Below are 27,746 nucleotides of genomic sequence, written 5' to 3' on the forward strand. Positions count from 1 at the left end.
GCCCCATGTGACTGGAAAACTGCTACACCATAAGCTAAAGTAGCTATGAGACGTTTGGGGGAAATTTCTCTCCTAACAAAAACCTGATGGACTCATTATAAAACTATTCTAACAAGGAAAAAAGTAGACATGATGCTTGATAGAGAAGTAACTGAGATAAATCAAGCTCCAGTTCCATTCATCATTGGCAAGGGGCTCTTTTGGGAGTGGAAATGAGTTTTTCTACCTTTTCCTAGAATTTATAGGTTTCTGTGCTCATAGTTGGTCAAGAAAGGAGGTGAGTATACTGTTATTTTTGATGCCATTGCCCTCTACACAGATTATTATACTTGTGTTTTATGCCACTGTTGCAGGAAGGAGCACCCGTTCCAGGCCCAAGAGTGGGATCTTTTCTACCACTGGGAAATGAAGTGTCTGAGGAGACACATGTGCTGACAAAGCAAGAGACTTTATTGGGAAGAGGCGCCTGGGTGGAGGGTAGGAGGGTAAGAGAGTCCAGGAGAACTGCTCTGCCATGGGGCTCACAGGGTTTGATTTTATGGTAATTGAGTTAGTTTCTGGGTTGTATATGGCCAGTCACTTTGACTCAGGGTCTTTCCTGGAGACTTGCCCATCATTCAGCCAAGATGGTTTCCAGCGAGGAGGATTTCGGGAGGTTGGTAGTGAAAGGTCATGCTGACCGCAGGCGGGAAAGCGCCAGCCGGAAAATGCTGACGGAGAAGCCCCCGCTGGAAAGTCCTGGATAAGACATCCACCAATCAACAGCCCGTTGCCAGGCAGACTAATGGACGCGAAGGTGCCAAGACTCCGGCCAATCAAAAACTGACATGAGACCAGGCAGTCCAATCAGCACCCTAGAGCCCGATTCTAACCATATATGGAAAGGTCCCGCCACTTCCGCATCCGCCAGGGTATATAAGTGTCGAATCCCTTCCCGCAGCTTGCAGAGTCCCGCTTTCCCCCATGCTCTCCTGTCGGAGCTCTGCACGGGAGCGATTGCCCAATAAAGCCTCTTAACACTCCGGTGCTCTCTTCATCTTGCCGCTGCGTTCTTACAGGTAGGACATATGGACTGAAGTCTTCTCTCTCCTTTTGATGTTTCCTGAGCTCCTGGCTGGTGGTAGCTTGGAAGTTCTACATTCCTTGACAGGACATCCTAGTGTAAGAAAACTCTTGCAAGTGGTTACTATGGTGCCTGGCCAGGGCCAGTGGTTTCAGACAGTTGGTTCGCCTAACACCACTGTTAGGCACGATACCAAACAATGCAGTTGAATGTAGCTCTATTCTTTCCTTTATGTTCCCAACACAAAACCAATTCTCTCACCAAAGTCACAGTAGATAACAGAAATGAAAAATCCAATTGATTGTAGTCATTGTATAATTACAAACCCATTGGGATCAACAGTAGCACTAGGCATGAAAAGGAGACTTCATTTATTTGTAAAGGGCTTAGTGAGAACTTTCTATGTGCAAGTCACTGTGCCTTTCATTATCTATAATCAAACAATGAATTAAAATTTGATTCTTGCTCTCCAAAACTTTATAATTAAATAAGATAACTTGAACACAACTGACTAAAAACAAGGAGTTATCTAAGAAAAGTTGTCTGAGTACTACACAAACTTAGAATGTGAAATTAAATCAATCTAGGAGCATAAAGAGAGCAAAGGGGTAGCTTTTTCATCCAAATCTTGAATGGATACATGACAATGGAAGATGATGGCATCTTGAATAAAGACAAATATGTGTGAATGGGAACAATCAGGTGATTGCAGTGCCTGATTATCAAACACAATTTCAAAAATAGCATGCCATGGGAAAATTATGAAATAAGAATTATGGGTAAGAAATTTGAATTTTATTGTTCACACAAAGTAATTCTCAAAGTGTGACTGAGAGTTGCATGCCTCAGATTTTATGACCTACTTGTTAAATACACGCAATTCCTGAGAACTTCATTAAGAGTTACCTAGTCTTGCTTTCCATGTACAGGACTTACAAATGAGCATGTATAAAATCATCTCTGTCGACTGTTATTCACACTAAATTTTGGATAATATTTCTTTAGTCGTTGGGGAATCCCTGAAATACTGTGCGGAAATACATAATCATTGCTGGATTTTATGTAGAATGATCTGGCTAAACAGACGTTCTTGTTCAAAGACATTTGGGCCTTTCAATAATCCCAGGACAAGTTACTCTCAAGAAAGGAGGAAATCCTTTTTGTAATGTCCACCTGTACCTCCTATCATATCAGTGGCAGCATTAGATTAGAAATAGAGTGCCCAATAGATGTAATGTGCTTTAATCAGCCCAAAGCTGTCTCCCTCACCCCGAGTCTGTGGAAAAATTGTCTTCTGTGAAAATAGTCTCTTTAGCAAAAAAAGTTTGGGATCACTGCATTACAGCATCTATGAGAAATAAAAAAATAAACTCATTTAATCTACATCACAGCAATGAGAAACAACATTTTGGACTTAAATAATTTGAAAGCTAGTATATTAATATACTATTCGTACACAATATTAAAAAAGTCAGTGGACTCACAGACATAGGTAACCCATATGGCTACCAAAGGGTAAGGTGAAGAGGGATAAATTGGGAATTTGCAATTAACATACACACTGCTATATATAAAACAGATAAAAAGTAAGAATCTACTGTATAGCACAGGAAACTATTTCTATATCTTGTAATAACCTACAATGGAAAAGAATATATCTATAAAATTTGACCAATAGTTTAATCAAGTATCACTATGTCAGGTAATCAGTTTTGTGTTTAAGTTAATGAAAATTGAGAAGGATAATATTTTTAAATACTGTGGTCTTTGTTTCTCCTCAAAAATATTTGCCACATTATGAAAAATGAATTCATATAAAATTTAATTAATATAAAATATTCTTCTAGTGCAAATGAAATATTCTATATATTATATCCTGCATAAGCTACCCATTGATGATGAAAGGCGATCATAGAACAGTGTCTTAGGCAGGTAGAGGCACTTCCCTGGTGGTCCAGTGGTTAAGACTCCATTGCAAAGGGCAAAAGTTTGATCCTTGATAAGGGAACTAAAATCCTGCATTACACATGGCATGGAATGTAAAAGTAAAGAAAGAAGAATAAAACAAATGAATAGGCAGGTTTGGCTCATGAATGTTCAGCATGGAGAATCTCTCACCCTCGAAGATATGGTCAATGAGTGAGAACCAGGGGAAAGTCAGAACTAGGTGAAAGATCCATACAGCCTTACTCAACCCTGCCTGTGATGTTGCAAATCTAACACTCTGCTCATGGGATATAGAGATTCTTTTCCATTCTTTTTTATGATTTCTAAAATCATACACTCTTTAATTACTATTAAAATGTGGAGTTTAAAATAGCTGGCAGAAAAACTGTTATATACTCATGAAAACATTCTTAACATCATTTGGCAAACATGTCTACTATTGTCTTTTCTCTCTTGTATTGTCTATTTCAGCTTCAGTGCCATGCCTTGCTTATGTAATAGTCTGTATTTCCTTCTCTCTTGAATCTGACACTGCCTTCTCCCTTTGCTCTGCCACCTCATTTCCTTCATCCTTTTAAGCAAACTTTATAATTGAATCATCAATTGCCATTGTATAACTTTGCAAAATCTCCCTATTAGAAAATGATCTTTCTGAAAACTCATGCCATTGCAAACCATCTTATATCATTTGAAACAAGCTGCTTTATCTGATGAATGAATGACATGTATATCTGATTACTTTTATGAGAACATAAGCTCCCTGAAGGCAAGGGCAAACAACTTAACTGCTAAGTCCTTCCCAGTCCTCGCTCAATCAGTTCAGTTGAGTCGCTCAGCGTGTCCAACTCTTTGCGACCCCATGGACTGCAGCAAGCCAGGCTTTCCTGTCCATCACCAACTCCTAGAAGCCTACTCAAACTCATGTCCATTGAGTTAGTGATGTCTTGCTCAATAGCCATTCAATAAATATTTCATAAGTCCGTGGGTTAATGAATGAATGAGGTGATGGAGATCATAATTTCCATAAGGACTAGGGCAGTATCAGCTTATTAAAGGCTTTAACTCCAGGTTCCAGTCCCTCATCCTGATGAGTGACCAATACAAATTTTTTAGTTAAGGAATTTATGATGCCAAGAACATTAGAGAAGAAAAAAGTTTCTGGTAACTAACAATTATTTCCAACATATGTTTCTAGGAAATTACATTTAAAATAAAACTACCAATCATTATATTTCCTGTGATAAAACATTTCTGTAACTTTTTTAACACTTACCTTTGTGTTGATTGACTTTGTCTTTACATTGGTTGCTGTGTTATTGCCTACCAGCATTTCTGGAATATAGCAGGGATGTTTTAGACATGCGGATAAATAAATAAATAAAAGAAGACAAATCTATGATAAGTTAGTGAAAATCATTTTACAATTTTAACATGTAATAGTAAAAAATAGAATAATACATCAAGAATCTGTTTAAAACAGAGTTAATCTTCAAATTTAAGGTTTGTTTTTTCACTTTAAAATCTCTTATTGAAAGCATATATTGAGGAATGTGAGCGCGAATGTTAGATCAGCTGGGTGTTCATGCTGTGTGATTTCCTAACTAGACAAAATATTTAGCAGTTTTTGTTTCGATTTCTCTGTTTACAAAATGACAAAAGCATCAGCCCCTTCCTCTAGATTTTGTATAGTAAATCCGACAATTCATGCAGACTATAAAGTATATACTAACTGGTGCAAATTGGTGATTTATTGAAGAATCACGTCTTTATTCTATATTGTACAAAAGTTGTCAGAATATTGCATATAATTTGCAATGATTCAACTGGCCATGTCCACCTCTAGAGTAATAACTACTTGATTAGCAGTAATTTCATGAAAATAACTGCATAAAAAATTTTAATATGGGCCTCAGTACAAAAGCAGAGAAAATAATTCTAATAATGATTTTGGAAAAATGTACAAGACATAAAATTTCCCTCAAGAGAATAAAATATTTTGCCTCTCTGTTAAGTTGCTGTGGAATGACCCTTGTGCCTTGAGGCACTGGACCTGAGTTTAAATCCTGGGCTCAATATCTGTACTTTCTCTTAACATTCACATGTATCAAATCAGGATAACACTGTTTTTCACTGCTCTTTTATAAACTTAAACTTTTCCTTTCTTCTTCCTTCTTTTTGTTTATCCTTCTTTCCTTCTCTTTCCTCCTTCCCACCCTTCTTTTCTCCTTTTCCTTCCTTCTTGTTATTTACTTTTCAAATACTCCTGCTTTGTTCTAAGAAGTCTAATAGGCCCTAAAATATACACAGTGAAAATACAGATATCATCTTTCCTGTCCTTGGAACTAACAGTCTTAGTAGAAGGAAGGAATCTAAAGAAAAAATCTCAATAAAGCAAGAGATGAGACTTGGTACTAAGAAAAATTAAATAATGAAAAGGCCCCAAAGCTTTGAATACAATTCTGGCCTTCCCTGGTGGCTCAGATGGTAAAGAATTAGCCTGCGATGATGGAGACCTGGGTTCTATCCCTGGGTTAGGAAGATCTCCTGGAGAAGGGCATGGTAACCCACTCCAGTATTCTTGCCTGGAGAATCCCTATGGACAGAAGGAGCCATGGGGTTACAGAGAATTGGACATAACTGAGAGACTAAGAACAGCACAGAACAAACACTACTCTTTATTAGAAATACTGTGTAATCTGAAAATACCCACTCTTGACAATGTGCAATTAACCTGTGCACATGGCCTGCTAGACAAATAATGCTTCTTTTCAATGAGAAATTCCTTTGTCTGTGATAACTGGAATTGTGTCAGCTGTCCAGTTTCATTGGGCTGCTTCTTCTCTACTAATGGTAAGACATTGTTTTCATTGTGCTCAAGTGAGTGATCTTTCAGATATAGCTGTGTCAGTGCTTTCTCTTGTGAAATATTTCAAATGAAAAATAGCATATTAAGAAAAATATAGTGACATTGATGTGTCTGTTATCTAGCATTACCAAATCTTACCACTTTGGCATACCCTTTTCAGACTTTTAAAGTAAATTATACAGTACAGTTACTTGAATACACTTTTTAAATTCTCTTTTCTATTCTCCTTTCTTGCTGAAATCTAAATTACATAATTATATTTCTATGAAAATATTTGCAATATTACTATAGTTTTTACAAATAATAAGGAGCATTATTTTGAATATATTTAAACTCTATTGTCAATATTACATTGTATGCATCTTTATGCATCTTGCTTGCCTGCTTATTTTGCTAGTTATAATGTATGATATGATGTTTTATAAATATATAGAATTCATATGTGACAAAAATCATTATATGCATGTATACATGTATATACATATACTTCATTTTAAGGGTCATTTTCCATTCCATTACCTGATTATATCATCTATTTTTAAAATAGATTTTAAAATAGATCCATATCTATTTTTTATTGAAGGACATTTAGATATTTTCCCATTTTGACTAGTACAAATCATACCCCAGTGACCATTATTTTCTACAAGTTGTTTTTCTTTCTTTCCTCTCTCCTTCCTTCTTTCCTTCCTTCCTTCCTTTTCAGTATGCAAAAAGAAGTCTCAGAATTGTGAAGCAAAAGGAAGGCAGATACCTCGATTTGTTCTCCAAAGATTGTATTCAATACCTTTCACTATCCACACATGAAATTTTCTGTTTCTTCTCCTTATCAACACAAAGATGGTCACATTTCAATTATTTCCAAATTGATGAACATGAAGATGTAGCTCATGTATTATTATATTTGTTGCCTTTTCCTTATTAAGATTGCATATCCATGTTTCTTAGTCACTTGCACTTCCACTTAATGAAAGTGGATATTATTTTTATTTGTAATTAGTTTCAGTTAATATACTTTGCCCATTTACTTGTGAATTGTTTGTCATATCTTATTGATATGTTGGAGTTTTAAAAAATTACATGTGCTGGTCTTTTATGAACCACATAGTTTAATTATATGATTTAAAAATATTTTATCCCTGTCGGTTTGTCATTCTCCTTTGTTTTAGTAACTTTTGATGAGCTACAGTTTATTGTTTATGGAATACATGGTTTTGTGATGTTTAAGAAATCTTTCCTATTGTGACATACAAGTTATTTTACATTTTCTTTTGAAATGTAAACATCTGATAGAACAAATCTTACACTTGCTCATCTTCAAATTATTTTTGGCTGTTCTGGGCCTTCGTTGCTGCCTGTGGGCTTTCTCTAGGTGCAGGGAGTGGGGGCTATTCTTCCTCACAGTGCTCAGGCCTCTCATGGCAGTGACCTTGTTGTGGAGCACACACCCAGGCTCAAGGGTGCATGGGTTCAGTAGTTGTGGTGCACAGGCTTAGTTGCCCTGTGGCATGTAGGAATCTTCCCGGACCCGGGATTGAACCTCATGTCTCCTGCATTGACAGGTGAATTCTTAACCACTGGACCACCAGGGAAGCCCACTGCTGGATTTTTGAAGGAGAGACTTTGATTACATATTTATATTTTAGAAATGTTTATCTAATCTTCCCTTTGGCCATTTCCTTCCCCTACTCCTCCCTTTCTTTCTTCTCCTCCCTACTTTTCCCCATCTCTTGTTTTTCCAGCTTCTTCGTATAGAATTTCAGTGTTTCTTGCTTTTAAAACTTTCAAGTGGGCAAATTTACTTCTAGGATTTATGCTAATTGCATTTTGTAAGTTTTGATGTGTGATTCTTTCATTCTTGTTTATTATGTAATTTCTCTAGTGCTTTCTTCTTTAATACACAAATTATTTAGGATTGCGTATTCAAATTTCTAAACATATACTTTTATAGCATATTTGTAAATGTGGGTTTTAGCTATAATTTTATTGCTGATAACATACTGAATTTTATTGCAGTTCAAGCTTTTTGTTAATAGAATAGCAATTCTTTGAACTTTGATGAGACTTTGAATCTCTGTACATACTTATTTTCTTTTTTGGGGTAAATGTAAATATGTACTTGAAAAATATATTCTTTCTATGATTTATGCAGTGTGTGTGTGTGTGTGTGTGTGTAACATATGTGTGTATAATATAATTAAAGTTTTCCTATTTTTACTATGTTTTTTGTCCTACTTGATTTGTCCTCATATGATAGAATGCACATTAAAATCATCAAGTTCAGGATTTACATATTTCTTTGTGTAATTTTCTTTCATCATTTGTGTTATTATTTTAGCTCTTTACAAGTCCATAATTGTTATATATGTTGTATTGTGCATTTTGGTAGATTTTTATTATAATCTTCATTATTTTATAATTATTAGATTAGATTTCTATATTTGTATAAATTGTGCACATTTATTATTTTATAATGTCAATTTTTACATTATAAATATTTATATTGTTATATTATTGTTATAGTACATATTATAGTAGTATTGCCTTGCTTAAACTTTATTGCTTCTTTTCCTTAATTTTAATATAAAATATAATATAAAATATTTTTAATAAAAAATTAATAAAATATTCCTTAATATTTTAGTTGATAATATTCTCAGAGCTTTGTGCCATATCTGTACTACTTTACTTTTAGTCTAAATATGTGGTTTTATTTTAGACATGTCTTTTTAAAGCAGTGTATAGCTTGATTTTAAAAAAACAACTTGAATACCAATGTCATATGTTAAGGGCATTCACTTACCTAGATTCTGAAAATATTTGGACTTATTTCTAAATCATATTTTCATTGCTTATTGAGTACCATGATTTTTCTTATAATCTTAATATCCCTTTATAACTTCTATGAGATTGATTAGAATTTCTATTGCTTCTTTTGTCTTTTTCAGCCTTTTTCTTTCTTTCTTTTATTTTTCGTTTCTTCTTCTCTTTTGTTCTGATAATTTAGATGCTACAAAGAATGATATGTGTAAATTATTTTGCAATTTTTTAAATTTTACCCCATATAAGTAATTATAATTTTCCTTTAAATCTAAATTTATTCTACATGACTTTCCCATCCAAAGCCTGACAAGCTCTTATTATACTCTAACCATCCACCGAATAATGTGTGTAATATCATCATGCATCATTACTTTGAAATTTGTGTGAGTTATTTAAACACAAAACACAGTTGTTTTGTAGTCAATAATTAAATATATTTATCAACATCTTTTATCAAGTTTTCTTTTGCCCTATATACTCTTTCTTGTTTCTTATTTCATCTAGAAGGAATATGCCCATTAGGGAATTTTTTCATGAGAAGTCTTGTGTGATAGCATCACTATCTCTTGAGATGTTCGAAAATCTTTGTCTTCACACTTGAATGGCAGTTTGACAGGTCATTATACTTTAGGTAACATTACTTTCCCTAACAAATGGGAAAGTATTTATTTACTCCTTTTTTAGCACATTTGCTGATTAAATTATCCTTTTCTTACAGTTATTTTTGGTATGCTATTTTTATTTTTGTTGATTTTTAAAAATAATTTTCTCATTCTTTCTCATGTTGTTCAATTCATTATGCTGTGTCTACATGTGAGTTTATTTTGATCCTGCTCTGTGCCAGGAACATACTTTCAAATTAAAAACTCAGCCATTGCCCAATTCAGAGCCTATTTGAACGTATATGATAGAGGCTTTTATTTTTTTATTTTTTTATTTTTGATAGAGGCTTTTAAAATTGTTACTGTTTGGTGAATTGTCAGTATCTTCCAGTTTTCTGAGAGACTGTGGCTATCCTAGTGACATTTTATGAAATAAGTATATTTTTTATTTCTAAGGTTTCTAATTCACTTTTTCATATCACTTGTTCTTATTTCATTTCTGCTAGTTTTATTACAAAATTTCATGCTTTAGATTTTCACTGTTCATTCATTTCACAAGTATTTGTATAGAAGTTTGTCACTCATTCTATAAAATTAATTGCATCTGGAATAAGTATATGCTACATATAGTTTGAGTATCTTTTTTAGCCTTATTTATTCCATGTGAGTTATATATTTGTTCATTGCAATTGGTTTATTTATTCATTTATTATCTAATTGATTTGATTACTCATCTCTTTGAGTTGTCTCCATCTATATCTGAAAGAAAGTGAAAGTGAAAGTCTCACAGTCATGTCCAACTCTTTGCAACCCCGTGGGCTATATACAGACTATGTAGTTCATGGAATTCTCCAAGACAGAATACTAGAGTGGGTAGCCATTCCCTTCTCCAGGGGATCTTCCCGACCCAGGGATCTGTATCTATTCAAGGCCTTTGTTCAGAATCAGATATTATAGTGACCTCTGGATCAGTTGTCTCCCAAGTGACAGCCTTGATCACTGCTCAACATTTCAATTTCATTTCTGGAGTAACAGATGTGGTTGTTTTATTTTTAAGGATGGCAATTTTGTTTGGGTTTTCTATTTTTCTCTCTTATCTTTTGCTGTATGTTTGATTCACATCAAAGCATGGACTTATTTTGGCATTTTTGTGACTATTTTAATGGACTTTTGAGTCACTGTATAATTTTCCTGATTTTTTTTATGGCCAATGTTATGAATCTTTGTCCAAGTGCTAATTATTATTTAGCATCACTTGTGGGAAGAGTGAAGAACAACAACAGCACTTTGTGAAAACGTCAGCTGTCATAATGTTTCATAAATTACAAGTTTTCAATACAGAAAATTTCTTGCAGATTTGGAATTGTTGTCGTTGTTCAGTTGCTAAGTCATGGCCAATTCTTTGGACTGCAGCACACCAGGCTTTCTTGTCCTCCACCACCTCCTGGAGTTTGCTCAAAATCATGCCCATTGAGTCAATGATGTTATCCAACCATTTCATCCTCTGTTGCCACCTTCTTCACCTGTCTTCAACCTTTCCCAGCATCAGGGTCTTTTCCAATGAGTTGGCTCTTCACATCAGATGGCCAAAGTATTGGAGCCTCAGCTTCAATATCAGTCCTTCCAATGAATATTCAGGGTTGATTTCCTTTAGGATGGACTGGTTGGATCTCCATATAGTCCAAGGGACTCTCAAGCATCTTCTCTAGCACCACAATTTGATAGCCTCAATTCTTCAGCTCTCAGCCTTCCTTATGGTCCATTTCTCACATCTATATATGACTACTGGAAAAACCATAACTTTGACTATATGGACCTTTGTTGGCAAAGTGATGTCTCTGCTTTTTAATACACTGGCTAGGTTTGTCATAGCTTTCCTTCCAAGGAGAAAGAGTCTTTTTATTTCATGGCTACCTATAGTCACTGTCTGCAGAGATATGGAGCCCAAGAAAATGAAATATGTCACTGCAGAATTATAGTTCCTCAAATCATTTTGTACGCGGGAAGTAAAGTGAAATTTTTGACCTAAGATATACTTAATTTACCACTGAAAGTCATAATAATTGAATTTATTATATAGAAATATTATATAAGGAAAGATGGACATTTTACACAGTAGGGCAGAGAATAATGGGGTAACAGTGTGGACTTTGGAGAACTTCAGACTCTGGGGTAGGAGACAGGTATCTACTTTGAACTTTGCCAGAGATCAAAAGAATCAAAACCTTCTCTGAAGATTCTGTAAAACCTTTGTTTCCTCGTTTGTAAAATTAAAGTGTTGCATTACAGAATTTCTAAGAATTTTTCCAACTCAGTATATATGATCTTGATGTTCTAATTGATGTCATGCTTCTGAAATGATGTCCAACATTTGCAAGTTGCTTTAATCAGAGTAGAAGCAATTTTTATAGTGGCTATAAAGGGAGTAGATTCCAAATGAGGCATTTGGATTTACAAAGAAAAATAACTGGCGATCATGTGCAGGTAGAAAAATAAATCATGAAAGAAAAGAAAATAACTGCTGTCACGAAATAGTTCAATTTCTGAAGAAATTCCCTTTTTTGGAAGGGAATATTTCATCTGGCATTTGAAAAATACAGGATTGTGTTTTCAATTTTAAAGTTTTAAAACTAACCAAATGCTTACATTTTAGGCTAGCCTTGTACATATAAAGAATTCACAGTATTCAAATAAGCAGAGTTGTAATACAAGCATAACTCATGGGGTCTTCTATTCAGTGCCTTGTTCTTACGGGTATAGAGGGGAGTTGACAAACATGCACTCACTTTCAGAAAAGCTAGGGAAGACTATTTCAAGAATTTGGTTTTCTTCTTACAGAAACACAAACATCTTAGAAATTTAGGGAATTATACAGCGATTGCCATTTTTTGATAATTTACTTAATGAAAAGTATGTACAAAATGCTTTATTTTGTTTTATAGTTGAAATCTTAAAATAAATCCTCTTAATTTGCAGATATCATGTTTTCAAAGAATCAAGAGGATGCAAAAACTTTAGCATGAGTACAAATGAAGGCCAGAGTCAAGAGCAATTCATGTTTGTCTCTTTAATACCTATCATAATATTAGTTATGCTTTATTTGTTGAATTTAAACTCTGAGACTGCAAGAGTAAAGTGCTAGTGACATTAAAATTTCATCCATCTAAGAAAACACACATATAAGACTTTTGCTAGGCTTCTTAAATATCATACAGGGTCTCTATGTTTGATAACTCAAACTATTTTATACTTTAGAAAGGTGATTTTTGCATACTTTATTTTGTGAATCACTTTCAGAGGTGCCTAAAGTAAGATTCCAAGATCAATAAATAATTTCTCTAACAACAACAACAAAATGTTCATTTTTAGGTTGGACAAATAGCTTCACATCAAATTAGGTTTTGCTGCCAGTGAGTCTGTGACTTATTTAACAAAAAACACTTTTTTCAGAGCTTTTGATTTTGGAATTTTGGATAAATGATATCTGAAATATCTATATTATATTTAAAGTGCAGAGAACTGGAAGGAGGAGAGTGGAATACAAAAGTGTTTTTGAAAAGATCTATTTGTATTGCATAAAAAATATCCTCTAAGTCAACAACTCCTAAGGATCCTACTAATGTGTTTAGCTGATACAGTTCCACATCTGTCATGCCCTCTTGAGACACAGCAAAATTGTAAAGATGACTGCTTGGGTGGATATAGTGGGGCAATGTATGTCAGGAAACAGATTTTTTTTTTTTTTTTTTTAATATGAAGTGAACAACCTAGAAGATAATAGACCTAGGGCTTGGACTTTTTCAGAGACAGACAGTGGCAGAATCCACAGAAATCAGAAAAGCAAAAAGATAATTTTTAAAAGCTTAAAAATTGATGAGTCATCATTAAAATATCCAGGGCCACTCTGTGTAGTTTGGGTTGTCACATTGCTCATGTTTGAAGTCCCATGAGAGCAAATCCAAATAGAAAGATAAAAATTCCTCCAAGAGAAAGTGAAAGTCCCTCAGTCATGCCCCACTCTCTGCAACCCCGTGGACTTTAGAGTCCATGGAATTCTACAGGCCAGAATACTGGAGTGGATAGGCTTTCCCTTCTCCAGGGGATCTTCCCAACCCAGGGGTCAAACCCAGGTCTCCCGCATTGCAGGAAGATTCTTTACTAGCTGAGCCACAAGGGAAGCCCAAGAGGAAGAGAAGAGGCTTTATTTTCTAAGTAAATAGACACATAAGCTTAAAAAAAAAATCAAAAGTAGTTGACACATAAACCTGTTTAACAGCAGAGGGAACTATGTTCAATGAATACACATAGTGAAAATTTCTGACATATGCACTTTTCATTTTTCTGCATATAATTTGAAATTTTATATCATGTAGTCAGTCTAAGATCATGGTATCTGGTCCCATCACTTCATGGCAAATAGATGGGGAAACAATGGAAACAGTGGGAGGCTTTTTTTGCGGGCTCCAAAATCACTGCGGTTGGTGACTGCAGCCATGAGATTGAAAGAACTGGCTCCTAGGATGAAAAGCTATGACCAACCTAGGCATCATATTAAAAAGTAGACGCATTACTTTGCTGACAAAGGTCTGTCTAGTCAAAGCTGTGGATTTTCCAGTAGTCGTGTATTGATGTGAGAGTTGGACTATAAAGAAAGCTGAGCACCGAAGAATTGATGCTTTTGAACTGTGGTGTTGAAGAAGACTCTGGAGAGTCCCCTGGACTGCAAGGAGATCCAACCAGTCCATCCTAAAGGAAATTAGTCCTGAATATTCGTTGAAAGGACTGATGCTGAAGCTGAAACTCCGATACTTTGGTCACCTGATGTGAAGGACTAGCTCATTGGAAAAGACCCTGATGCTGGGAAAGATTGAAGGCAGGAAGAGAAGGGGCTGGCAGACTGTGAGATACTTGGATGGCATCACTGATTTGAAGGGCATGAGTTTGAGCAAGCTCTGGGTGTTGGTGATGGACAGGGAAGTCTGGCGTGCTGCAGTCCATGGGGTTGCAAAGAGTCAGACATGACTGAGTGAACTGAACTGAATGAGTGTGGAACTAAAGAGCCTCTTGACAAGGGCGAAGGAGGAGAGTGAAAGAGCCAGCTTAAAACTAAATATTAAAAAATAAAAAACCATGGCATCTGGCCCCATTACTTCACAACAAACAGAAGGGGAAAAGGTGGAAGTGTTGACAGATTTCCTCTTCTTGGGCTCCAAAATCACTGCAGACAGTAAGTGCAGCCATGAAATCAGAGGACAGTTGCTTCTTGGCAGGAAAGCCATGACAAACCTAGACAGTGTGTTGAAAAGCAGAAACATTACTCATCAGTGGAGGTCTGTATAGTCCAGGCTATGGTCTTCCCAGTGATCATGTATGGTTTTGAGAGCTGGACCATAAAGAAGGCAGAATGCCAGAGAATTGATGGCTTTTAACTGTGTTGCTGGAAAAGACTCCTGAGAGTCCCTTGGACAGCAAGGAGACCGGACCCTTCAATCTTAAAGGAGATCAACCCTGAATATTCACTAGAAGGACTGATACTGAAGCTCCAGTTTTGGTCATCTGATATGAAAAGATGACTCACTGGAAAATCCCTGATGCTGGGAAAGATCACAGGTAGGAGAAGAGGGTGTCAGAGGATGAGATGACTGGGTGGCATCACAGATGCAATGAACATGAACTTGGGCAAACTCTGGGAATGGTGAGCTACAGGGAGGCCTGGCATGCATGGCATCCATGGGGTTGCAAAGGGTCGGACACAGCTGGGCAAATGAACAACAGCAAGTGACTGTTAATACAGGTTCCCTCTCCATAGTTCAAATGCAATGGCAAAAATGGAAGAAGGAAAATTGCACTTATATGGAAGTGATGTTCTCTGAAGTGGAATCACTCATTTAAGCATAAAAAGACACAACATAATAAATAGAAGATACTGTGAAAACATAAATGATTCCTTGAAGATTCTATCTCCTCTCATTAAGTGGTATTATCCTTGTTTAACAATAATGGATAATATGAATGGAAATTTTTTTCTGAGTCTGAAGTTTTGTGATTCTGTCTCACGGTGTAGTGTTCTTTGTTATCGTTGTTTAGTCACTAAGTCGTGTCTGACTCTTTTGCGACCCCATGGACTGTAACCTGCTGGGCTTCTCTGTCTGTGGGATTTTCCAGGCAAAAATACTGGAGTGGGTTGCCATTTCCTTCTCCAGGGGCTTTGTCCCACCCAGGAATTGAACCAATGTCTCCTCCATTGCAGGAGGATTCTTTACAGCTGAGCCACCAGGGAAGGTTGTAGTGTTCTTTACCTTATCATTATTAAGGGAACTAGCAGGGAGTCATGTGCTAGGGACTTGAGATATTAAACTGGGTGACATCTCAGGCTGAACACTTCTGCTGATCATGACAGTGAAGGAGCACCACGGTCTGAAAGGGGAAGTCATAGTGTCTGAAGAGCAAAGCTCTGTGAAGGAGCTGTGAGCCGTAGTTAAAGGGTAGAACTTACCAGTTAGACAACCCGTGGTGAAACATCAAGCCTTCTGAATCTTATTGCTCTTTTGAAATAGACTAACTCACACGCCTGCACCTGAAAGCATCTTATAAATTGAGAAAAACAATAATGACAATAGAAGGTGATATAGGTCTTAGGTTGATCTAATGGAAAAGCATGATGGTGTAGCATCTCTCAGTCTGCTTCAGGTTTTGGTTTTTCAAGCAACCATCTTCTGACCTTAAACAACTTACTTAACTGCTTACGGCCTTGGCTTCTGAAGCTATGAAATGGAGAGAATACAAGTAATAGTTAGCAGCTGCCATTCATCAACAATGAAGAAATGCATATAATATGCTCACCCCTGTGGCAGGCACAAAATAAATTCTCAATAATTACTCCTTTTATTTTTTGAGTATTATTGCTTTACAATGTTTTGTTAGTTTCCGCTGTACAACGAAGTGAATACATATATCCCTTCCATCTTGAACCTCTCCTCATCCCCCTATCCCACCACTCTAGGTTATCACAGAGCACCAAACTGAGCTCCCTGTGTTATAGAGCTTCCCACTAGCTATCTAGTATACACGTGGTAGTGTATATACGTCAATCGTACTCTCCCAATTCATCCCATCTTCCTCCCCACCCCTCGTGTCCACATATCTGTTCTCTACATTTGTGTGTCTTTTGATTGTGATAGTGAGAAGGTGATGGCTATGCTGTTGGTAGGATACCATGAAAGTCCTCAGAGCATTTTACACTCAGTCTCCAGATCAGATCTCAAAGAACTCTTTAGTAAGTGAATTAGGCTGTACAGCGGGAAAATTCCCATCTTTAAAGCCAATTTGAATAATTTATCTCTTTTTGTTTGGAATTAGTTTTAAAATTCTCCAACTTTTCCCACTTAAACTAGTTTCTGTGCTTTGATTCATCATGTACTTATAAGTGGCTATCTTGTATATATGGTGTAGTTGATTCATGCTTTTAAAAAATACCAAATTTTGTTTTCATATCTAATATAATTCAGTAATGAGTAAAAAGTGATCTTTAAGGCTTATAAATTTTTTGCAAGATTAAGCCATTTCATAGATAAGAATGACTATGAAACAGTCATCATAACAACATATTTTAGTGCTAATTTTGTGGAAGACTATCCAGGAGATATAAAAAAGAGGTTTATATGTGCTATCATCTTTCAATGGGAGTTAAGAATTTGGTACCATTTGGCTGGATTCAGTAGGTTGCCTGAATTTTTTATATTGCATACATGTTTTTAAGATTCTCAGGAGGTTTTTATATATGATTTGAAGCACTTTTGATATACCTTTCATTCACTAAATAAAAGCAACTTTTCAAATCAGTAGTTCTGATTTTGCCACCCTGCTTGTGAAGGGAAAATTTTCAAAGCCATATGTTATCCTTTTTCCTTTATTATAAAACATTATACATTGTAAAATTGTTTCACTATCCTAGTTATTTTCTGATTTATTTATAGTCTGGTTATTTATGACATCTTTTTGTAAGTCATCAGTTTTTATATACTTCTCTCCTTTGCCATAAATGAACATGTTGCTCTGAAATTAATGTAAAATAGATGATAAGTTGCCTTACATAAATCAGGGAAGGTTTTATGTAAATAATATTTTATGAAAAGTCACAATTTCATTCAGCATATATTTCAGAATAGCTGTTCAATCTAAAAGGTAAAAGAGTTACAAATAGAAAGAGGAAGAACACTATTATATTCTTGATTAATAATGAATAAACTGACCATGCATCTAGGCTTAAAAATCTTGAACAAACTCACACTTCATATACTCAATTTATTTGAAATCACCCAGTCTCGTCTCTTTTTTTTCCATTTGAAGCCAAAGATAAATTGTGACTCATTTTGATCAGATTTCCAATGTTACAAAAGTAACATTTCTCTTATTATAAAGTTATTATTTTATCTATATTTCCAATGCTAGAGCTACATTGTGTAGAAAAATTATTATACTTTCAAAGGTCTTAATAACATAGTTGTTACCATCTTTAATGCTATGAAACCATTTTAAACATTAAAAAATAGATTTTGTGGAAATGATTATATTCAATAATAATTTAATATTTATAAGTAAAAATTCTAAAGTTATGTTTCAGTTTAGTTCAGTTCAGTCACTCAGTCATGTCCAACTCTCTGCAACCCCGTGGACTGCAGCATGCTAGGCCTCCCTGTCCAAGGCCAACTCCTGGAGTTTGCTCAAACTCATGTCCATTGAGTTGGTGATGCCATCCAACCATCTCATCCTCTGTTGTCCCCTTCTCCTCCTGCCTTCAATCCTTCCCAGCATCAGGGTCTTTTCAAATGAGTCAGCTCTTAGCATCAGGTGATCAAAGTATTGGAATTTCAGCTTCAACATCAGTCCTTCCAATGAACACCCAGGACTGATCTCCTTTAGGATGGACTGGTTGGATCTCCTTGCAGTCCAAGGGACTCTCAGGAGTCTTCTCCAACACCACAGTTCAAAAGCATCAATTCTTCAGCACTCAGCTTTCTTTATAGTCCAACTCTCACATCCATACATGACTACTGGAAAAACCATAGCCTTGACTAGATGGACCTTTGTTGGCAAAGTAATGTCTCTGCTTTTTAATATGCTGTCTAGGTTGGTCATCACTTTCCTTCCAAGGAGTAAGCGTCTTTTAATTTCATGGCTGCAATCACCATCTGCAGTGATTTTGGAGCCCCCCAAAATAAAGCCTGCCACTGTTTCCACTGTTGGTGTAAAATTTATAAAACATCATTGGATCGTTTAAGATACTACAGTAGTATTGTATTCACTAACTTCTTTTGGAAAAAAAATATGCTGTGGGTAAGAATTTGGGGATGCATTTCACTTCTTTCTAATCAGAGTAGAAAAATACTGTCATTCATTTGAAGAAAACATATTAAAGGAGTGAAAGTTTTACCTAGCTAACCAGGAGGATATTCAATAGCAAGTAGCTGCATTTCTGGAAAAAGCAGTTACCATTTTCTTAAATTTTGAAATGTATAAGTACATATTGCTAACAAAATTCCCACGTATAGGTAAATGGGGAAAATCTCACATGTAGAGGAATCATAGTAAATTTTGCAATTCCTAATCCACTACTGGTAAACCAGTGCCCCTGTTGACTATAATAGAAGGAATACCTATTAGAATTACTCCAGAAATGGGTAATAAGGAAATTGCAAGAAAGAGTCCTTTACCTGTGGATATAAAATTCCTTTACTTGAGAGTAAGGGTTTGATGACAAGTAGATTTGAAATCCCAGATATACAGGTCATACTAATGAAGGTTCCTTTATAGAGAAATATTATAAGTAAAACTAGGAGATAGATCAAGATCAGTTTAAAGTATGAATTCATGATTAAGTGAATGATTGCCTAAACAACCACAATTGAAGATTAGTGAGAATGGTATTGGATTTTACACAAATGTATTTAATACTTGATAATGTAACTGACTTTATTCATGAAACTTTGCCATTTAAGTCTTCTTAATGGAAATACTTTTCTTATGCCAACAATGTTCACTGGTAATTTTGAGTGTAGCTTACAGTGATATTATTCAGATTGTTATACATGATATATCTGCTTTAAAATTATAAGTGTGATTGTCAAAATGCATAATACTGGGTTCCAATCCAGACATATTAAAATCAGACAATTGCTGCGCACAAATCTTCCTTTTTATATCTTTCTATGTTATTATTATGTACTATTATTTAAGAACCACTGGCTTCAACTGAATATATATCATGACCACATAATTGAGAAAACTAGAACTAGTTTACCAGATAATAGCTTCATATACCTTGACTGGGGGATAACCCTTCCATAAATTTAATCTATAAACCTAAATATACGAGGCCATAGGAACCACCACATTATGATTATCATAAATCAAGCTGTACATTAATATCTGTACTTGTCTATTTCACAAGAAATTTAAAAGGCTATGACCAATTTTAAGGAACTGGCATACAACCAGAGGATCTCAGAATACACAATAAATTTCATCTATGATTTAGTCCATTATGTGAAAACAATGCTAACTAGGAAAAATTTCAAGCTAGCATAATGTATGGTGAACTCTAATGAAATGTGGAGAATCTGAAGAAACATATTTTACATATAAAAAAGGCTTAATTCTCCATCAAAAAATATAGTCTACTTATACATAGATTGGATAATACTGAATGCTTTTCCATTATTTTCACAGATTATTATTTTAAAACCCATTTTGATAGGGCACTGCAGTAAGTCCTCTCTACATTTTTACTGCAGTCACAAGAAAAATTCAGTGAAGAGAAAGTTTTTATTAAGAGTAAACTAGTTCTTGAAGGAAATGAAAATGTCTCTGTGGTGACAGCAAATTCTATGAGCCTTATTTTAAATACAAGGAAAACTAAGTTGAGAGGAGGTTAAATGCTTTTTCCCAGGGTCATCTACAAAGGCAGTGGCAGGCAGAATTAAAATGAAGAGAAAATGATAGATTATATTTATTAAATTCAGAACATCTATCTAAACACATCTTGTTACTAGCAAGGTATTTGAATTATTGTCATTGGTTCATAGAAATAAACTGTGTGTGTGTGTTTGTGTATAGGCATATACACAGTCAATTCTCCATATTCCCTTTTACAATGATTTATTTTTGGTTTTACAATTTTTTTGCATAATAACTATGCTTAATAAATCAGGAAGAAATCTGTTTACTGTGGCACCAACTTCACTTTCACTTATAGGTTGAGAAGGAAGGTTGATTTTTCTAAATTTTAAACCTAAGTCTCAGTTAAAAGCTTTGGAGACCTTGAATAAAAGACCATAATAGTTAAGAAAGTTTTTGCATTAGGAACATTGTTTGGAAAAGGGAATACATTTATAGTTGCAGAACTCATCTGATTTTTTAAAAATCCAATAAGTTTAACATTAGGAGAAAAATATAATGGCTTTGAAATAGGTGCTTCCATTCTTATTTTTAAACTGGTTGAAGGTTTAATGATAATTTAAGCCATGTGTTGCACAATTACTCATACTCAGGTCATTTAAAATTACTGAATCCTATGGAGGAGGAGAGCAATTACAGCATGAATCCTACAATCAAATGGATTATATTCTTTCCTTCCTTGGCTCCTTTCCCTTTATTGCTCCCTCCATTTCACCCTTCCAAATCCTTTGTCTTCCGTATCTGGACTTCAAAAGGTAATAGAGCTTTTTCATTTGTTCATGATGAATTGGACACAGGACCCAGACAAAAATAAAAATATCAGCAGTAAAATAGAGAGTAATCTAAGGTTTTCGTTCTCCATCCCGTGTCAGAGCTTTGGGATGCACTGAAAGGAGAGGAGCCAGTTGACCACACAGTCTCCACATAGCTTCAGCGAGAGTTTCAGGAAGCCTCACATCCTTGCCTTGAACTCCAGTGCAGAGGCCCTGGGATGTGTTTGGTAGCCTCTAATCCTGTTTTGGGCCTTGAGTTGGGTATTCTTATCATATTGATTTGGGAATGAGAGGAGAAGGGATTCAGTTCATGAGTATCTCTGAAAGAAAGAACATAAAAGTGCTTAGACCATGTATACATAGTAAACGATTTCTAAAATTCACAATGAAATAGCTTATCACTATTCCTGTAGTCAGACTAAGGGTGCTTAGGAGTAGAAAATAAAAAAAAAAAAAGAACAAAGTTCTTAAAATTTTTGGAAGGCAGAAAGCAATGGTTACTTTATGACTTTTCATGATAACTGGTCATCCCAAGCCTCCTGCCCCTTCCTTTTCTATGGCACATCTTAATTCACTGACTTGTTACTATAGTGCATTTAAAGTATATTAAAGAATTTTATCAAATATAGTAGTAGAATCATTTACTACACCAGTGATTTTCAGCCCTCTCTTCCCATTACAATCACCTTAGTATCATTTTAGAAAAATAATGATTTTTATAGTCTCAACCCTTGAAAGACTTTATCAATATAGAGTAGGACTCATGCACCATACTTCTGTAAATTCCCCCAGGTGCGGATAGATCATGCAGATAGATTTGAGAACCACTGTTCTGAACTGAATAGACTGGCACAAAGACAGATATATAGATCAATCGAACAAAATAGAAAGCCCAGAGATAAATCCACGCACCTATGGACACCTTATCTTCGACAAAGGAGGCAAGAATATACAATGCAGAAAAGACAATCTCTTTAACAAGTGGTGCTGGGAAAACTGGTCAACCACCTGGAAAAGAATGAAACTAGAACACTTTCTAACACCATACACAAAAATAAAATGGATTAAAGAGCTAAATGTAAGACCAGAAACTATAAAACTCCTAGAGGAAAACATAGGCAAAACACTCTCTGACATAAATCACAGCAAGATCCTCTATGACCCAGCTCCCAGAGTAATGGAAATAAAAGCAAAAATAAATAAATGTGACCTAATTAAACTTAAAAGCTTTTGCACAATGGAAGAATCTATAAGCAAGGTGAAAAGACAGACTTCAGAGTGGGAGAAAATAATAGCAAATGATGCAAATGACAAAGAATTAATCTCAAAAATAACAAATAGCTCATGCAGTTCTATACCATAAAAATAAATGACCCAGTCAAAAAATGGGCCAAAGAACTAAACAGACATTTCTCCAAAGAAGACGTACAGATGGCTAACAAACACATGAAAAGATGCTCAACATCACTCATTATCAGAGAAATGCAAATCAAAACCACAATGAGGTACCATCTCACACCAGTCAGATTGGCTGCTATCAAAAAGCCCACAAACAATAAATGCTGGAAAGAGTGTGGAGAAAATGGAAACTTCTTGCACTGTTGGTGGTAATGCAAACTAGTACAGCCACTATGGAGAACAGTGTGGTGATTCCTTAAAAAAATGAAAATAGAACTGCCAGAATTGAAAGAGACACATGTACCCCAATGTTCATCACAGCCCTGTTTACAATAGCTAGGACATGGAAGCAACCTAGATGTCCATGGGCAGATGAATGGATAAGAAAGCTGTGGTACATATACACAGTGGAATATTACTCAGCTATATATAGGTCAGGAAGCAACAGTTAGAACTGGACATGGAACAATAGACTGGTTCCAAATAGGAAAAGGAGTACATCAAGGCTGTATATTGTCACTTTGCTTATTTAACTTATATGCAGAGTACATCACGAGAAACACTGGGCTGGAGGAAGCACAAGCTGGAATCAAGATTGCCGGGAGAAATATCAATAGCCTCAGATATGCAGATGACACCACCCTTATGGCAGAAAGTGAAGAAGAACTGAAGAGCCTCTTGATGAAAGTGAAAGAGGAGAGTGAAAAAGTTGGCTTAAAGCTCAACATTCAGAAAACTAAGGTCATGGCATCCTGTTGCATCCCTTCATGGCAAATAAATGGGGAAGCAGTGGAAACAGTAGCTGACTTTATTTTTCTGGGCTCCAAAATCACTTCAGATGGTGATTGCAGCCATGAAATTAAAAGACGCTTGTTCCTTGGAAGGAAAGTTATGACCAACCTAGACAGCATATTAAAAAGCAGAGACATTACTTTGCCAACAAAGGTCCACCTAGTCAAGGCTATGGTTTTTCCAGTAGTCATGTATGGATGTGAGAATTGGACTGTAAAGAAAGCTGAGCACTGAAGAATTGATGCTTTTGAACTGTGGTGTTGAAGAAGACTCTTGAGAGTCCCTTGGACTGCAAGGAAATCCAATCAGTCCATCCTAAAGGAGATCAGTCCTTGTTCATTGGAGGGACTGATGTCTCCAATACTTTGGCCACCTGATGCGGAGAACTGACTCATTTGAAGAGACCCTGATGCTGGGAAAGATTGAGGGCCAGAGGAGAAGAAGACGACAGAGGATGAGATGGTTGGATGGCATCACCGACACAATGGACATGGGTTTGAGTAAAATCCGGGAGTTGGTGATGGATAGGGAGGCCTGGCATGATGTGGTTCATGGGGTTGCAAAGAGGCGGACACGACTGAGCGACTGAACTGAACTGATTAAAAGGAATGCATTTGGTTCTATTCTAATGAAGTGGATGAAACTGGAGCCCATTATACACAAGTAAGTCAGAAAGAAAAACACCACTACAGTATATTAATGCATGTATATGGTATTTAGAAAGATGGTGATGACGACCCTATATGTGAGACAGCAAAAGAGACACCGATATAAAAAACAGACCTTTGGACTCTGTGGGAGAAGGCGAGGGTGGGATGATTTGAGACAACAGCATTGAAACGTGTATATTATCATATGTAAACTAGATTACCAGTCCAAGTTTGATGCATGAAACAGAGCACTCAAAGCCGGTGCACTGGGGTAACCCAGAGAGATGGGATGGTGAGAGATGTGTGAGGGGGTTTTGGGATGGGGGACACATGTACACCCATGGCTTATTCATGTCAATGTATGGCAAAAACCACCACAATATTGTAAAGAAATTAGCCTCCAATTAAAATAAATTAATTAATTTTTAAAAATTAAGAATCACAATATATAAAATGTGACATTTTGACTGTTTTATGATGAAAACTATTTTGGAGGTTCTATTCTGAAATGACTTATAACATCTTGACTCAAAAGATGCAAAAGCAAAGATCCATACAAGTCCATTAAAAAGAAGTTTTAAATTGGAGTTTAGTTGCTTTACAATGTTGTGTTATTTTCTGCTGACAGCAATGTGAATCAGCTATAAGTATACATCTGGAGAAGGAAATGGCAACCCACTCCAGTACTCTTGCCTGGAAAATCCCATGGACAGAGGAGCCTGGTAGTCTACAATCCATGTGGTTGCAAAGAGTCGGACACAACCGAGTGACTAAACTAATACATACATCCCCTACCCCTTGAGTCTCCCTCCCACCTACCCCCGCCCCCACCATCCCACCCCTCCAGGTCATCACAGAGCACCAAGTTGAGCTTCCTGTGTTAGATAGCAGCTTCCCACTATCTATTTTACACATGGTAGTGTATATCTGTCAATGCTCCTTTCCCAATTCACCCCACCCTCTTCTTCCACTGTGTCCACAAGCTCATTCTTTACCTGTGCATCTTTATTCCCATGCAAATCCATACTGAACTCTTTCCTTCTGTCTCCAAATACAGGAAAGAAAGAGAAGAATCAAATGGCTCTCCCACACCTGCCTCACTCTGATCTGTTTGAGGATATAGCCCTGGCACTGGTGTGTAGGACAGATTGAGTGAAAGAAGCAAGAGACTGTTTCAGCTGTAGGTGAAAATGAAGATCTGAATCATGGCAGTTGGCAAGAGAGTTATAAAGGAGATGCCAGAGAGTGTTTTATGATAATTACTCAAGCTACTGCAAGAGACTGAAAATACTTTTCCTCAGATAATTTTACAAAGTGAAAATTAATGAAGTCCTCATATGTGAGTTTAGGTTACAAAAACAAAAGATAAGAAAACAAATGCCTTCCTGAACTCCCAGAAATTTACAGACTTTGCAAAATTTACCTCTTCATTTCCAAGTAGATTTGAACAAGCTTTGAAATATTCCTCCCCACCTCCCATAGGATCCCAGGTTTGCCTGGAGCAGTACTTTGTAGGACTCGAGATTTGAGGACCCACACCAGGTTCCACGTGCCCTCCCACCTCCAGCCCTGAAGTTCCCTCCAATTTCCCAGAAACTTCAGCTCCAAACAGGCTCCTTCTCCTGGGTTAGAGTGAGCAGTTGTGAGTATTGTTGTGCAAAAATTTTGTCTAATGGTGTCACAACCATGCAACTTAAGATGGTGGTTGCCATGTTGAAATATGAGCCCAGGGATGCCAGATCTTTCTATTTTTTAATAGAATCCATGGATCAGAATATTTCGGTGAAATGACTAACTTGTTTTTTTTTTTTTTCTTTTTTATTCCATTTATTTTTATTAGTTGGAGGCTAATTACTTTACAGTATTGTAGTGGTTTTTGCCATACATTGACAGAACCAGCCATGGAGTTACATGTGTTCCCCATCCTGAACCCCCCTCCCACCTCCCTCCCCATCCCATCCCTCTGGGTCTTCCCAGTGCACAAGCCCCGAGCACTTGTCTCATGCATCAAACCTGGACTGGCAATCTGTTTCACACTTGATGATATACATGTTTCGATGCTGTTCTCTCAGATCATCCCACCCTCACCTTCTCCCATAGAGTCCAAAAGTCTGTTCTATACATCTGTGTCTCTTTTTCTGTCTTGCATATAAGGTTATCGTTACCATCTTTCTAAATTCCATATATATGCAGTAGTATACTGTATTGGTGTTTATCTTTCTGGCTTACTTCACTCTGTATAATGGGCTCGAGTTTCATCCATTTCATTAGAACTGATTCAAATGTATTCTTTTTAATGGCTGAGTAATATTCCATTGTGTATACGTACCACAGCTTTCTTATCCATTCATCTGTGAAATGACTAACTTATAAAATTTTGTGGGAGAAATAAAAAGCAACCTGTGAGTTGAACCAAACCAAATACTACCAGGGATTTGGATTAAGGGCCCAAGAAAGGTGAGTCTGTGGCTCCAGTAGACCATGACCTCTGCATGGCAGAGTCAGGGTTGTCCTCCTGGCCTGTCATTAGACACTCTGTTTGGGCACTATTTAAACTGACTTCCTCCATTCTCTACATCCCCCCGTCTTCAACCTAGTCCTCTCCATTGCCTTTTACAAACCCTTGTTTTCCTCATAATTCTGCTATTTCTGTATGAAAATGGGATGGAGCATCCTTGGTAGCAGGCATCATCTTTACTTTAGCACCTATATGGTGCTCTGTACATGCAGATCCCAAAGAGTACATGTCAGATATAGATGATCATCTTTAACATATAAATCATAATAATGCAGATGCTATTATTATTATTCTTATTTTACAGGGGAAACTGAAACTCAGACCATGTGTAATTTGTCCAGATTCAGGCAATATATGATACAACTGAGATGTGTAACTCCAGTGGCTGTGTCCTAAATCAATATAGATAGCATTCTACCTAATATCTTCCCAAGATCATTCATTCTTCTGTATTTAATGTAACACAAATACTAATACAGCAAAGTGATTTTGTCGATTTCCTGTTAATATGCTACAATAGAATTAGAAATAGAGGTTAAAATATTTTATATAGTAATTTTATTTGTCACAATATTCTGTTAGCATCATTTCTCTTTATTATAAGTAAATCAGTTCAGAAGGATTAACATTTCCAACACTAGTATCTAAGGATGCTAGGATTTGAAGTCTGGTATTTGACCAGACCCCAGTAATCCAATACTTTTTACCCATTTTTTTCTATTTATTTATTTAAATATATATGTATATATATTTAAATGTTTCAATGTTGTGTTGGTTTCTGCCATATAACAACGCAAATGAGTCATAATTATACATGTATCCCCTCCCTTCCTAACCTCCCTCCTCTCTCCCATCCCATCCCTCTAGGTCATCAGAGAGCACCAGACTGGGCTGCCTGTGCTACACAGCTGGTGAGCTATCCGTCTTATGCATTGATAGTATACATATGCTGTACTATTTTCTCCATTCGTTCTACTCTCTCCCTCCCCTACTGTGTCCACAAGTCCATTCTCTACATCTGTGTCTCCATTCCTTCTCCACAAACAGGCTCATCAATACCTTTTTTGTTGTTGTTGTTGTTGTTTCTTTTAGATTTCATATACATGCTTTAATTACTTATGCACTCACTTTTTACTTTGTCTTCAACCAAGGGACTATGTGATGACCTGGCCTTTCTTTGACTCCAGAAGTTTCCTTGTCCCTTCTCTTCAAAAAGACAGGTACAAAGCAATAGGGAATCTTGTTAAAACAATGCTTCTACATTGTTTCCCTAGGTACAAAATTCTGAACTCAAGGAAGAGGATGAATTTGAAGACATTTTTGTAAATTTTATATTTTGAATAAAAATTCAAAGTATG

The 27,746-nt window shown here is 36.1% G+C and overlaps 1 long non-coding RNA gene across 2 annotated transcripts; it reads left to right on the top strand.

The window, feature by feature from the left end:
- The first annotated feature begins 965 nt into the window (after positions 1–965).
- On the top strand, positions 966–27,746 carry LOC122675700. 2 transcript variants are annotated; one of them, XR_006335320.1, is made up of 3 exons: positions 966–1,058; positions 27,256–27,299; positions 27,540–27,599. It is a non-coding gene; the product is annotated as an uncharacterized LOC122675700 (long non-coding RNA). The 2 variants fall into 2 exon arrangements; XR_006335321.1 differs by lacking the exon at positions 27,540–27,599 and adding an exon at positions 27,663–27,746 and having other exon boundaries at positions 977–1,058.

The sequence above is a fragment of the Cervus elaphus genome, chromosome 19 (assembly GCF_910594005.1).
Source record: "Cervus elaphus chromosome 19, mCerEla1.1, whole genome shotgun sequence".
In the NCBI taxonomy this organism is placed as follows: domain Eukaryota; kingdom Metazoa; phylum Chordata; class Mammalia; order Artiodactyla; family Cervidae; genus Cervus; species Cervus elaphus.